This window comes from Staurois parvus, unplaced genomic scaffold, assembly GCF_062004578.1.
Source record: "Staurois parvus isolate SC_StPar_1 unplaced genomic scaffold, SC_StPar_1.0 ptg000017l, whole genome shotgun sequence".
Taxonomy (NCBI): domain Eukaryota; kingdom Metazoa; phylum Chordata; class Amphibia; order Anura; family Ranidae; genus Staurois; species Staurois parvus.
This window is the reverse complement of record NW_028317813.1, coordinates 17347221-17361151: the sequence shown is the minus strand read 5'-3', so window position 1 is coordinate 17361151 and position 13931 is coordinate 17347221. Positions and strand designations below refer to the sequence as shown.

The window sequence follows — 13931 nt, the reverse complement described above, 5'->3', positions numbered from 1 at the left end:
CAAATGATGTTATACATCTCAGGAGTCTTCAGGAGGGGAGGAAGAGTTGTATCTAAACATACCCTCCTTTGCCTGCATGCCTGAGGTAACAGCAGATGGATTCCAGGAAGTAAATGTTATGCAAATCATCTGCTCTTACTCAAGATGGCCACGGCCAGAAATACTAGGGGGTGTTTTTCAATGTGATTTTAAATATTAAAAAATGAATTAAATAGTGTTTTTGGTTTGTGGTGCTCAGGTACAGTGTAGTTCCATTTTAATAACAACCTACAAGAAACTAGGATCAGCTCTCCACTATTCTGTGTTTAAAACATCAGCCATGTAATATCCAGCCATCATAATTGTTAATCTTTGCTTGTAGTTGATTAAGTGTTGTTCATCTTCCTGTTGATTGTCATATTGTCATGTCGATAAATACCGTACATTGAACTTGATATTGGTTCTGATCCTCTATGTCCTGAAGATAGTTGGATGGTCATCTTTCAGGATAGTTGGGAATAGTCTTAAAGGCCTTTATTTAATACTGTGGAATATGTATCCTATAAATTTGATTTGGTTTAAACCCCCATTTGCCAGTCAGAGGTTAGTACATTATAGGGGTTGTTCTGACAAGTTCAAGGACTTCTAATTGTCTAAGTAAATTCAGATTGAAGGCTAAAGTTTTTGAAAATGGCAAATAACTTTCAAAGTGGGTCTAGAATTATTTTAGCTGTTTGAAATATAATGAATAAGGAACTGTTTATCAGATGCCAGAATTTTTTACTGCGGACCGTGGTCCTACCCAACAGTCACTACATTACTAGTGTGTATTAACCATCACTTTAACAGTGTTTTGTATTATGCAAAAGTCTGTACTTCAACAACATATGTTTTATGAATCTGAATACATTTTGCTTTTTCCTTTTATTTTAATAGATTATTTAGAAGTTTCTTGACCAAACCATGCTATTCTAGTGTGTATATTCACATTCTCCCATGGATTCATTTCATTTTTACTAAGCACAAGGTCACATTTTGTACCCAAATAGCCCCTAAGGGGCATTAGGGCAAATCCTCCAAAGTAATTGTGATAGGTGCGTGGTCTGACCATGCCATACTTTCTGCAGTAGAGGCTGAAATATTTTTAAGGGTCCACTTGTTTATGAGAAACATCAGTTCTGGAGTATGAAGTATGTAGTGCATAGTAAAACATGTAATCTCATTCTGTATTATAGTGACACCTCCAAATCTCAAACCATTCATTCTGGACAGTTGGGGATGGGTAGCATTTTCGCAGAGCCGTAGTAAATCCAGGAGCATTATTTGGGATTAAATTGAACTCCTCACCCCAACAAAGTACTTTTATTGATGTTACAAATTTTGATTACATTTTTGAAAAAATTGATCTATTTCACATTGGGCATGTACAGTGGGGATCGAAAGTTTGGGCACCCCAGCTAAAAATTTGTATTAATGTGCATAAAGAAGCCAAGGAAAGATGGAAAAATCTCCAAAAGGCATCAAATTACAGATTAGACATTCTTATAATATGTCAACAAAAGTTAGATTTTATTTCCATCATTTACACTTTCAAAATAACAGAAAACAAAAAAATGGCATCTGCAAAAGTTTGGGCACCCAGCAGAGTTAATATCTTGTACTGCCCCCTTTGGCAAGTATCACAGCTTGTAAACGCTTTTTGTAGCCAGCCAAGAGTCTTTCAATTCTTGTTTGAGGTATCTTTGCCTATTCTTCCTTACAAAAGTCTTCCAGTTCTTTGAGATTTCTGGGCTGTCTGTCACGCACTGCTCTTTTAAGGTCTATCCATAGATTTTCAATTATGTTGAGGTCAGGAGATTGTGAAGGCCATGGCAAAACCTTCAGTTTACGCCTCTTGATGTAATCCCCCGTGGATTTCGAGGTGTGTTTGGGATCATTATCCATTTGTAGAAGCCATCCTCTCTTTAACTTCAGCTTTTTCACAGATGGCATCAAGTTACCATCCAAAATTTGCTGAAATTTTATTGAATCCATTTTTCCTTCTACTCGTGAGATGTTCCCTGTGCCACTGGCTGCAACACAACCCCAAAGCATGATTGATCCAACCCCATGCTTAACAGTTGGATAGAGGTTCTTTTCATTAAATTCTGTGCCCCTTCTTCTCCAAACGTACCTTTGCTCATTCCGGCCAAAAAGTTCAATTTTAACCTCATCGGTCCACAGAACTTGTTTCCAAAATGCATCAGGCTTGTCTATATGTTCATTTGCAAACTTCAAACGATGATTTTTGTGGTGAGGATGTAGAAGAGGTTTTCTACTGATGACTCTTCCATGAAGACCATATTTGTACAAGTATCTCTTTATAGTGGAATAGTGTACCACAACTCCACTGTCTGCCAGATCTTTCTGGAGGGATTGTGCAGTCAAACGCGGGTTTTGAATTGTTTTTCTCACAATCCTGCGAGCTGTTCTGTCTGATATTTTTCTTGGTCTTCCAGATCTTGCTTTAACTTCCACTATTCCTGATGACTGCCATTTCTTAATTACATTCCGAACAGAGGATATTGACATCTGAAAACGCTTTGCTATCTTCTTATAGCCTTCTCCAGCTTTGTGAGCGTCAACTATTTTCAGTTTCAGTTTTCTAGACAACTGCTTAGAAGAACCCATGGTGCTGATTGTTGGGGCAAGGTCAGATGAGTCTGGGCATTTAAAACCTTTGAGATTGACATCATCTGGTCTTCCCAGACGATGATTGAGAACAATCCATGACACTGGCAGGTCTCAGCTTGGCAAAGGGGGCAGTGCATGCTATAAATTCTGCAGGGTGCCCAAACTTTTGCAGACGCCTTTTTTTGTTTTCTGTTATTTTGAAAGTGTAAATGATGGAAATAAAATCTAACTTTTGTTGATATATTATAAGAATGTCTAATCTGTAATTTGATGCCTTTTGGAGATTTTTCCATCTTTCCTTGGCTTCTTCATGCACATTAATACACATTTTTAGCTGGGGTGCCCAAACTTTCGATCCCCACTGTAAGTGTAAGAGGTACATTATTCATTTACAAAATAAGACTGTTTGAATCCTGTATAAAATCTAAATCTAAAGGCAGGGTGTCCTTCATGGATATCAGGGATTTTACATGTTTTCTTAGTGGACCTGGCAGCAAAGGTATATGGAATCTTTTTGTGTTGAAATGTTGGGTTTATGGCTGGCAAAATGTGTCTCTTGAGCAAATAAAATGTCACGCTTAAGGAAGTGTGGCCAACAACAAGCCAAGGTTCAGATCAGGAATTCAGCAGAGCGTAGTCAGGAGAAAGCTGGGTCAGCAAAAGGTAGTTTGGTAACAAGGAATCAGAAACACAGGAGCACATGTAACAGGGTAACTGAAGATCATCCAGCAATTTGTCAGTCACCAATCCTTCATTTAAATAGGATGCTTGGTGCCAGTTCCAAGATTGGGCATGCATCATGAGCCTGTGCGTGTATACATTTGCTTTATACACGTCCGTATGTAGATGAGCTGACGTATGGGCCCACACAGTTACTGGCAGGAATTTATTGTCTGCGCACTAGCGCATGTGCACTTCTGTTAGCATCCTGACACACTTACTACCCTGACCCCACACTGTCCTATATATACTGTACTTAAAAATTTAAATGGCATTCCCCTTGTAGAATCATTCTCATTTCAATGAATTCCCAAACGTTAATTAAAGTACGTTCTCGATCTACAATGGTTTGCTGGACACACAGTAGAAAAGGTGTTCAAGGAAAGATTTTTTAAATGTTGGCAACTATGCCTGTAAAATAAAACTAAAACATTTTGGCTGTCTTAATCTGAATTTTATATCACGTACTGCAGTCAGGTTCTGAAAGTTTCCTGTAGATGCTTCTGAAAAGAATGAAAGTGACTTTGAGGTAGGAAATGGCTTAAAGCTGACCTTCAGCCAAAAAAGAGAAATGCAGCTCATCTTCTTTCCCTCAGCCTTTAATACATTTGCAGCCTTTTTTGGGGCAGGTACTTTTTTTGACAGCTATCCGCTGCTACTAACTCAATTAACATCTAGGCAAGAATGACTTGGCCCGTTCCCCCTGGCCTTCTTCAGCCTCCTGGGACATGTCACACATCACTGCAGTGCTGTGCCTTCCTAAAAGGCAGCAGCTTCAGTATTTGTAACTGCTGACTTTTTACATTTTTTAGATCACAAGTAAAATGTATCTTTACCAACCCTATTCCCAAGTTTGTCTTCATTTAGTTCTCTTCCCCTCCCAGTTCTGTCTTTGTCTGCTGAGAGTGATACTGATATTATTCAATAGGATTGGATTTACAATTACAGCCCAGAGCTCCCATAGTCTATTTAATTTTCCAGAGACAAAGGGGAAACTTTTCAGATCTATCAGGCTGGGCACTAGGTCTAGGTGGTGTTTTGTACTTGTAATCTGACTCAGACATCACCATGAATAAATATCTAAAATAATGCACACAATATTGTCACGGATCGCAAGATCGCCGCCACCAGCATGCGACAATCTCACGATCGCAACGTCCAATATGTCCAGACCGCGGCGTCAGACCCCAGACCTTCTCACCAAACTCGTGACCGAAGGACTAGCCAATCTAACACCGCGATGTGATGTGTGTAACAATGCCACACCCAGCTGCACCCTGCACAACGATTTTCCAGCTAATGGACAACTGATCGATGTGCCATCAGCCTGAGCGATTGTTACTGGGTCGGGGTAATTACGCAACTAACCCCTTCACACTGCCACCACCTCCTTTTTGTACAGAGAAAAAGGAAACTCGCGTTATCAGTTATACCACTATAATGATTGAAATAATCGTCTGTATAAAACGGTCATAACACAGGTCTTTTATACAGAGGGTTAAACAAACCGTAGCGTCTCTTTAAAGGCAGGGATTCGTAAATTGCAATTAAAAGCTACAGAAACAGTTGAACACTTTCAGAAAAGAAGATTTATTACTAAAAGGTCAAACGGTGCAATAACAATATTTACAGAAAAAAGATGTAACTAAGATATATATATATATATATATATATATATATATATATACACACACACTAAGAACCAACCATAGCACAGCAAAGAGATATCAGAGAGAAAGTGAAGAGTTAAAGTACTTGCCAAAGCCCTGGGTCAGCAGATCCAAGTTGCAGAGCAGAAGCGGGATTTGATCTCCATATGTTACGATGGAAAGATAGGAGATGTCTTCAACTTACTCTTTAGGCCTGCTAGCCTGTTTTTTAAAGTCCCCCAGCAGGGGGGTGGCTCTGAGTAACTGACCAATACTCTGTTTAGGGAGGGGTTGGCAGGCGGAACCCAAAATTAGAACCAGCATCTCTCCTAATTCATATTCTGGCCTATAACTTCCCAGCTGCACAAGCGACAATCTCTCCGCAGGTATTTTATTATGCAGATAAGTCTAAGGATCATGTAGATATGAATTATGAAATTGTACGTTACACAGTGTACGAGTTCTATGTTTTGGCTCCCCTGATGATCTGAGGTGGACGGGTGACCCATCAAAATGGCGCATTGGCCATCTGACGAGGTGCCTGGTTTTTATGTAAGTCTTCCATATTTCAAGATATGAATCATAGGGGAAAAACTGATTTTACCAGAAGTTACCTGATCCTGCCACCTACGCTGAGCTAGGTTTTATGAGGTTAGAATTCTTTCAATTCCTGGGAGAGCTGCCTTACCTCCTTATGAGGCGTGAGATGTTACAGCTTCTGAGACAGTGAGTCTCCAATTCTCTTAGGACAGGGGAGTTACCCTGGCCTAGGTGAGAGAGGCTACACTTTCACAGACTGCTAGGCACCTAACTAGGTGCCTTGGCCTGTCAGTGACCCATAACCAGCCACATCTGTCACTGTGCCTCTCAGAAAGGGAGGGGGGAGGGAAGGAGAAGGATAAGGAGGAAGATGGAGATGCCTACAAAATGGTTGCACTGCATCCATCTCTGAGGCGCAAAGTTGCGACAAATATGATTTAAATTGGTATTTTGCACACAAGCATATATAAACAGCATTTATAGGGTTGCCAGAAGCATCCAAGATCTTTAAAGGCTAAGTTTAACATTTTACAAAAAATGAAAAGGTGAGCTAACTGCAAATATCCTCGCCACCCCTGTGGACCCTACTACATATAGCAGCTGTGAGCCCCTATGCTGCCAGTGTAGCATCTCAAACACTGCAATACAGGCAGTCGTGGATCTGGAGGACTGGAATGGGGCCTGGTTGCTTTTAGCTAAATGTTCATTTAATATGACCACACTGGAGGCCGCATACAAAAAATTGTTTCATTGGTATTGGGTTCCGGTTCGTTTGGCCCAGGCGAACCCTGCCTGCAGTGATCGATGCTTTTGGGGTTGTGGCCATCGTGGTGGTGCACATCTGATGGTCATGCCCGAGACTTCTTCGTTTTTGGTTTTGTGAGTGTGGCCTCCTTTTCACCTTGTTCCATCTCTTTGTACGCCGGGATGCTCAGTATGCTTTGCTTCATTGTCCCTTACCGAGCCTCTTGGCTCATCAGCAGAAGTTGGCTTCCTATTTGTTTTTGTTGTCTACTGGAACAATTGCTCAGGCCTGGAAGAGCCTGTTTGTCCCTCTTCAGGTGGTGCGGAACAATATGACCACTATGATGCTCAATGAACAGATGTCAAATATCTTCAACGACTCCCAATGTAAATTCTTGAAAATATGGGAGCCGTGGTTGCAATATGCCTTTCCCACGCTCCCCCCGGCTAGTGTGGGGATGTGGTGATGTTCGGTATTGGTGTTCTTGAATCCCTGCTCTTGGTTTGGTTATCTTTTTTTCTTTTGTACTCCTCCTTCCTTTTCTTTTTTTTGTTTGTTTTTGGTGTGGCAGTGGATAGCTGCCTTTAGTTTGAGTTACTATTGGTGTTATACTAATGTTTTGTTATTTAAGTGCCATTGATAGCCCCTGCGTGGACGCACCTTTTGCTCTGTTGGTGTTAGAGCACTGTTTTTTCTAATTTTCTAATTTTTTATGTGCAATTAATAGCCCCTGCGTTGGCGCACCTTTTGCTCTGTTGGTGTTAGAGCACTGTTTTTTCTAATTTTCTAATTTTTATGTGCAATTGATAGCCCCTGTGTGGGTGTGATTTGTTGATCCTGTGTTAAACTGTTAAAAAGTAATAAAAACCATTGAAATACAAACACTGCAATACACAGCCCTGGAGTCAGCACCCATAGAAATGCTTGCAAAGGCATGCATTGATTGTTCAGCACAGCCACATGACTGTGCTGACCAATCAGAAGCAAAGCTGAGATTTCTTCTTCTGGTAAGGTGTCACAGAAGAAAGAAGCACTTCCCAATGGTCAGCGTGGTCATGTGGTTGTGCATTTTTATGGATAAACACTCTGGGACTGTGCATTGTGGTGTATGGACAGCTAAACTGGCAGCACAGAGCATCAGGGTCATTATGTACAGTCTGGAGGAGTGGCCAGGAAATTTGCAATTTCATATTTTGTGAAAAGGTGAACCTACCATTGAACTAGAGCAGGGGTGCTCACTGTTTTGTAGAGCGAGGACCGCTTAAGTGATTTGGTAACCAATCGTGGGTCACAATGAACTATGGGGTTTTACCACCCCCCCCCCCCCCCACACACACACAGCAAATGTAAACCAGCCCTTACTGTCCTGAATCCCCTACAAGGCTGCTTTCACAATGATGCATTGTGATTTACCCACATTGTGGATGCAGTGCAGTGCAGTGCTGCTGCGGCTTTCCTGCAGGTTAGCTGCACTGAGCCGTAGACTTCTATTACATATTATGAGTGTGCTGCACTTTCTGAAAGCACACCAAAACTCCTGCATTCAGAAATTTTGGAGTGTTTTCAAAAAGCACGCCAAACCTGCAGGATATAATAGATGGCTATGGCTCAGTGCTGCTAACCTGCAGGAAAGCCTCAGGTGCATTGTGCTGCACTGCTAGAACGGTCCTAGGTGAAGTGCACTTTGTATCACCCTACTTAGGACAGGAGCTGGGGCTACAGAGGAAGCATCATCTTATGTAGCTCCTGCTCCCTCCACGGTTGCCTGATTAATATGCTGCCTGCTCCTTGCAATTTGATGCTCTGGGATTGCGGGTTTGCAACCAGTTGATCGCGTTCTGGGCTTGCCGACCTGCTGTCCCAGAGCATGGGCATGCGCTTCCCTGGTTTGAGGTCACAGGTCACATCAGAGGCTTCCGTGGGCTTTGGATTGAGTACCCCTGAGCTAGAGTTTAGCCTTCTTCATGAATAATGCCTTTATATGCTGATATCAGAGGCCTCTGTGTCCTTATCAACATTATAGTGTATTAGATAAACAACTATGTAAAAAGGTACTCGTTATTATATTTTAAAACTATTTTGTTCTTTTGTATTGTGTAGAATTTTTTTCATACTTGTTAGGCTAAAAAAAATGGCAGTTTCTAGCACATTTTAGTCTTTTATTTACAGTCAAGCTATCAATTGGGTTTTCTTTACCCTATTATTCATAAAAATAATTCAAATAAATTTGTTGGATAGATATACTTCTGTGTCTCGTGGTGGTTGATGTAATGTTAGCTGTTTACAGCACATACATTTTACAACTGTGGCTTAAATAAATCAGCTTGAAAGCAATTTTTCTTTTCAACGTTCACAGGTTATGTTGACAGAAAGTAATAGCAGAGGCTGAAATGATGAAAGAAGAAAATGTGATTCTGGAACACCAACACCATAACAAGGATGAAAGAAGGAAGCATTGATGTACAATACTATGTGGCATACCATGATATACCACAGGAAGGCGTGTCTGGGGGTAAGTGTGGAATGTTCCTTAGCAAAGTGGAATTGAAAGAGGTCAGAGAGCAGAAGTAAAACCATAAGAGTAGCAAACAATTCCTGGAAGCTTCACTTTTAAGAAATTGCTGGGAAGGAGGTACACAGGAAGAAGAAATATCAATGAGACAAGGAAACAGCCAGCAAAGATATAATACTTCCGGAAAGGATACCATTCAGCACTGACCCCAAAAAAGCACAAATCTGCTGAGTAAGGGAGATGAAGGATTTGTTAAGAGCTTATGACTAAAGAACATGTGGGGTCCACAGAAAGCCAGTAATTGTTCACAGGATTTCTTAGTCCTGCCTTTGAGTAAAACATTAAGAAGAATAAAAGAATGGGCACTGTGTAAAGTGAACCTCAATCTATCAATTTTTTCATTCCCTTTTGGAACCAAATAAAACCCATCAAAAAAAGTCCCCCCCCCCAAAAAAAAAAGGATGTCCTTTATGCTGGGCCGGTGGTCCTGAGTGCAGATATTCGCCCATTCAGACCTCAGAGTGGGGTCTGCAGTCAGTGGCACATGCTGGATGGTATGTATCTTTCAGTTCTCTGTTCTACCCTGAAATTGCAGTGCTTGGCAGAGGAAAATCCTCAACAATCATCAACTTTTGTGACTCCAGGATGTCAGTGTGACTGGATACAGAGAGCTGCAAAGGATGTTAATGGTAGTGATGAGCCGAATGTTTGTTCAAGCAGGGTTTGGCAAATATGACTGAAGTTAAGGTGCTGAATCTGGACCCCATTGAAGTCAATGAAAACAGAAGGTTCTGGCCATTTTCTAGTTTAATAGGTAAGGAATTGTTTTGGAGAACATGTACCAAAACAAAAAAAAAATTCAAAATGTATTTTGTCTAGGAGCATTGCTTTTTAACTCCTTCATGACGAAGATAAAACATCGTAAAGTTTGAACACTATTTTTTTTTTTATATACCTTGTTTTTTTCAGGATAAAGTGGGCTTTCCTTTGGCAGTAAATAGAAATAGAAATCTCTTGATTTCTTTTATTATCAAAGGAAAACTGACACAAAATAGTAAAACTAAACTTTTTTTTTAACTTTAGATGTTTAGTCTTGCTATTACCATTACCTACTGCTAAAAACAACCCAAAATAAATTCTTCTGATGATTGCAGCAGTACCGCAGTGTATGTTATCTGTTGTTTGTATCCATAGCAGGGCCCAGAAACAATAGTGTGCTTTTTGCTTTTCTAAAATTCACTGACGCACAATTTTGTTTAAATTTTTCTGCTAGCAAAAGATTACATTTTTTTTTCTCCATTCAAGAGGAGAATGTGCAGTGGCTGATCGTTGTGATACCCAATCGGAGGTTGTCACAATGATCAGGAGATTGGGAACCAGGCCTCCCAGGTCCTGAGCGTGTACATACAGTGAGTGTATGTGTGTGTGTATATATATATATATATATATATATATATATATATATATATTCAGTGCTCAGCGTGAATGAGAACACCCCTTTTGGAAAGTAAGATTTTATTCAATATCTCAACACAAGAACAATTTACAAAATTTTTACAAAACTGATTGTTGTAGAACATTTGTTTAGCTCATTACATGAAAGTAAGGTTAATAATATAACTTGGATTACAATATCTTCATTTTACTTAAATTAGGTGATGCAAAAATGAATACACCCCACAACAAAAACTACTACATCTAGTATTTTGTATGACCTCCATGATTTGTAAAGAAGTCTTCTAGGCATGGAATGAACAAGTTTGCGACATATTGCAACATCTATCTTTTTCCATTCTTCAAGAACGACCTCTTTTAGAGCCTGGATGCTGGATGGAGAGTGATGCTCAACTTGTCTCTTCAGAATTCCACATAGGTGTTAAATTGAGTTCATAACAGGAGACATAATTGGCCACTGAATCACTTTCACCTTGTTCTTCTTCAGAAATGCAACAGTGGCCTTAGATGTGTGTTTTGTATCATTGTCATGTTGGAAAAGTGCACGATGATCAAGGACACAGAGTGATGGTAGCATCTTTTCTTTCAATATAGAGCAGTGCATCTGTGAATTCATAATACCATCAATGAAATGCAGCTCCCCGACATCAGCAGCATTCATGTAGTCCCAAAGAAGGTCACTGCCACCACCATGTTTCACTGTAGGCACCATGCATTTTTCTTTTACACTTTTTACCTTTGCGACGCCATTTAGTTTTGAAGCCATCAGTTCCAAAAACATTTATCTTGGTCTCATCACTCCAGAGTACAGAGTCCCAGTAGTTGTCTTCTTTTCCAGCATGGACCCTGGCAGAATCTAGGTGGGCTTTTTTATGCATGGGCTTTAGAAGAGGCTTCCTTCGTGAATGACACCCATGCATGCCATTCCTCTGCAGTGTACGTCATATTGTGTCATGGGAAACAATCACCCCAGATTGGCTTTCTACTTCTTTAGCTAACTGCAGTGAACTTGCATGGCGATTTTCTTCAACCCTTCTCATCAGAAGATGCTCCTGCCAAGGTGTTAACTTCTCTGGATGGCCTGGATATCTCTCTGAGGTGGTGTAGTTCCATCTTTGTTAAATTTTTGTATCACTTTTTCTACAGTATTCTGACTGATAAGTTAAGCTTTGCTGATCTTCTTGTAGCTTTCATCTTTCTTGTGTAAATAAATAATTTTCTTTCTCAGGCCTTGTAACATTCCTCTTCCGTGTGGTGCCTTTGCTGACCGCATGGGAAGGGATTTTCTTCGAGTAATACCCTTTTATAAACAACTGTCTGCTGGACACCCGTTTAATGAATAATTAGACTCACCTGTAGTTGAATTCTTGTTAACCTCTTTCCTATCCTCGCCCTATAGCAGATATACTGCTACGGGGCAGCAAGGCTGCGCAAAGTCACGTATATGGATGTCCGATGTCAATCACCGGGTCCCGGCCGGCGATTCTCCACCGGCACCCAGTGATCACTGAGTAACACTGACAGGAGAGAGACCTGTGTGTAAATACTGGTCTCTCTACTGCCAGCAAGAACATGCTGCTGTGTATTTCTCTGCACAGCAGAGAAATACACAGCAGCATGTTTCCCAAGTAAAACACATACAGAACATGTTGTAAAACACAGCACATAGTTAACCCTTTTATCACCCCATATGTTTACCCCTTCCTTCCCACTGTCAGTACAGTGTCAGTACTTTTTAATAGCACTGATCACTGTATTCGTGTCATTGGGATGTTAGTGGCAGTTAGTCAGTTCCCATCCAGTGTTAGAATGCCCACCGCAGTCACGAAGTCCCACTATAAGTCGCTGATCACTGCCATTACTAGTATAAAAAAAAATTCCAGTATATATACCACCATTTGTAGACCTATAACTTTCACGTAAACCACTTAATTTACATGTATTTGGATTTTTTTTTAGCAAAGACATGTAGCAGAATAAATTTTTTCCTAAATTTATGAAAACATTAGATTTTTTTTTACTGGGTATGTTTGTGTATGTACGTATGTAGATATACACATACAGTTCCATGGATAGAAACCCACTTCCATGAGGTTGCATATTTGTGTACAATCAGTTGGAAGGGGTTAATAATGCTTTAAGTGAAACATTAAAAGTGCAAAACGTTTTAGAATAATATGCTTGTGGATGCCCTGATCCTGCCTGGGAAATGGTACATCTGTGCAATATGCACAACCTTCTACAGCAAAACTAGCATTTACAAAAAAAAACTTGAACAATTTAACTTGTTACTGGCAAAATGATAGCAGTTGGGGATTCCCTTTATCTATTCCTTAACCAAAAAGCCAACAACATGGCTTGAAGTCCCCCTCAAAATCTAGATCCTTATCTGAGCATGCAGTCTGGCAGGCCAGGAGAGGGGAGGGTCATGACCCCCGCATTCTTCTGAACCATACCAAGCCACATGTCCTCAACATGCAGGGGTACCAATACTGATGAGGGCAAGGGCCTCTTCCTCACACTCCTGGGGAGCGTGGGAAACTTATTGGAAGCTGGAAGCCCCCTTTAACAAAAGGAGGGCCCCCAGATATCTCCTAACCCACTTAAATAAATACTGCTACTCATTCACAAGGAATAGTAAACGGTAAAAAAAAATTTTTTTCAAGTCCTTTAGACAAAAAAGAAATTGTCCCACGATGTACATCCATAATTATTCACATCTCCCAGCAATGTAGATCCACGTCACTCATGGTGCCCTATGCCCACTGACAGGAGAAAATGCAGCCTGCTGACACAGGTCAAATCCTATGGTTTTACTCCCACTGAATGACAGGTCTGGTGGATGACAGCTGATATATAAAAAGGGTCGGGGTCTCCCAGGCATGTAAATGACCACATATGGACATGATCATATACTGTATCAATGATGTCATGGGCATCCCAGCGATGAGAGGAGCTGCATTTTTACAGAGGAGCAGTCATCTTCTTTATTTCATAAAGTAGTCCTTTATATACAATTTCTTGTTTTTAGCATATGTATGTAAAAGGGTACATTGCAATAAATCATGTTATCTAAGACCACATATACATTTTACTATGCCCACCAATCACAAACACATTTGTGTGGTTCACTTTCATGAGACCATGGGAAACTGTCCATAAACGTCTTGTTGGTTGTGCTTGCCTCTCAGTTTTTAGCCCTCTCCTGCGGTGAGAGTAATAAAAAAATTTGCAGAGGTGTTTTTTTAGCAGGCTTTATACCCGAAGTTGAGTCTGTCATTAAATAGTGCATTTTTAATTCATGACATATCCCTGATGATCCATTTGTTACAGTATGTGCATAGAATAACATAAATAAACCAATTGACTCCATGTTCGCACCAGCTTCAAGTTGTTTTATTTTCTTTTTCTCTCTCCCTCTCCCCCATTATTGACAGTTTCCCTCGAGAAGAAAGCTGTGTACCCCTTTCTTTTTTCCTCTCAGTTCTGTTACTATTTCCCTCCATTCCGGCATATCCCATCGGACACAATATGCTTGCCCTCTATCTGTATCTAAAAGTAAAGAAAAGATGGGTAGCACCATACTGTTGCACATTTCGCCACATTGTATACGACCCAATATTTTGCCCATTCAATTACTCTTTTTATATCCAATTAC

General features: G+C 40.4%; 1 long non-coding RNA gene across 1 annotated transcript; it reads left to right on the top strand.

Moving 5' to 3' along the window:
* The first annotated feature begins 8674 nt into the window (after nt 1–8674).
* Nucleotides 8675–13645, top strand: LOC149473379 (uncharacterized). Its single transcript, XR_016313360.1, has 2 exons — nt 8675–8818; nt 10474–13645. It is a non-coding gene; the product is annotated as an uncharacterized LOC149473379 (long non-coding RNA).
* The last annotated feature ends 286 nt before the right edge of the window (nt 13646–13931 follow it).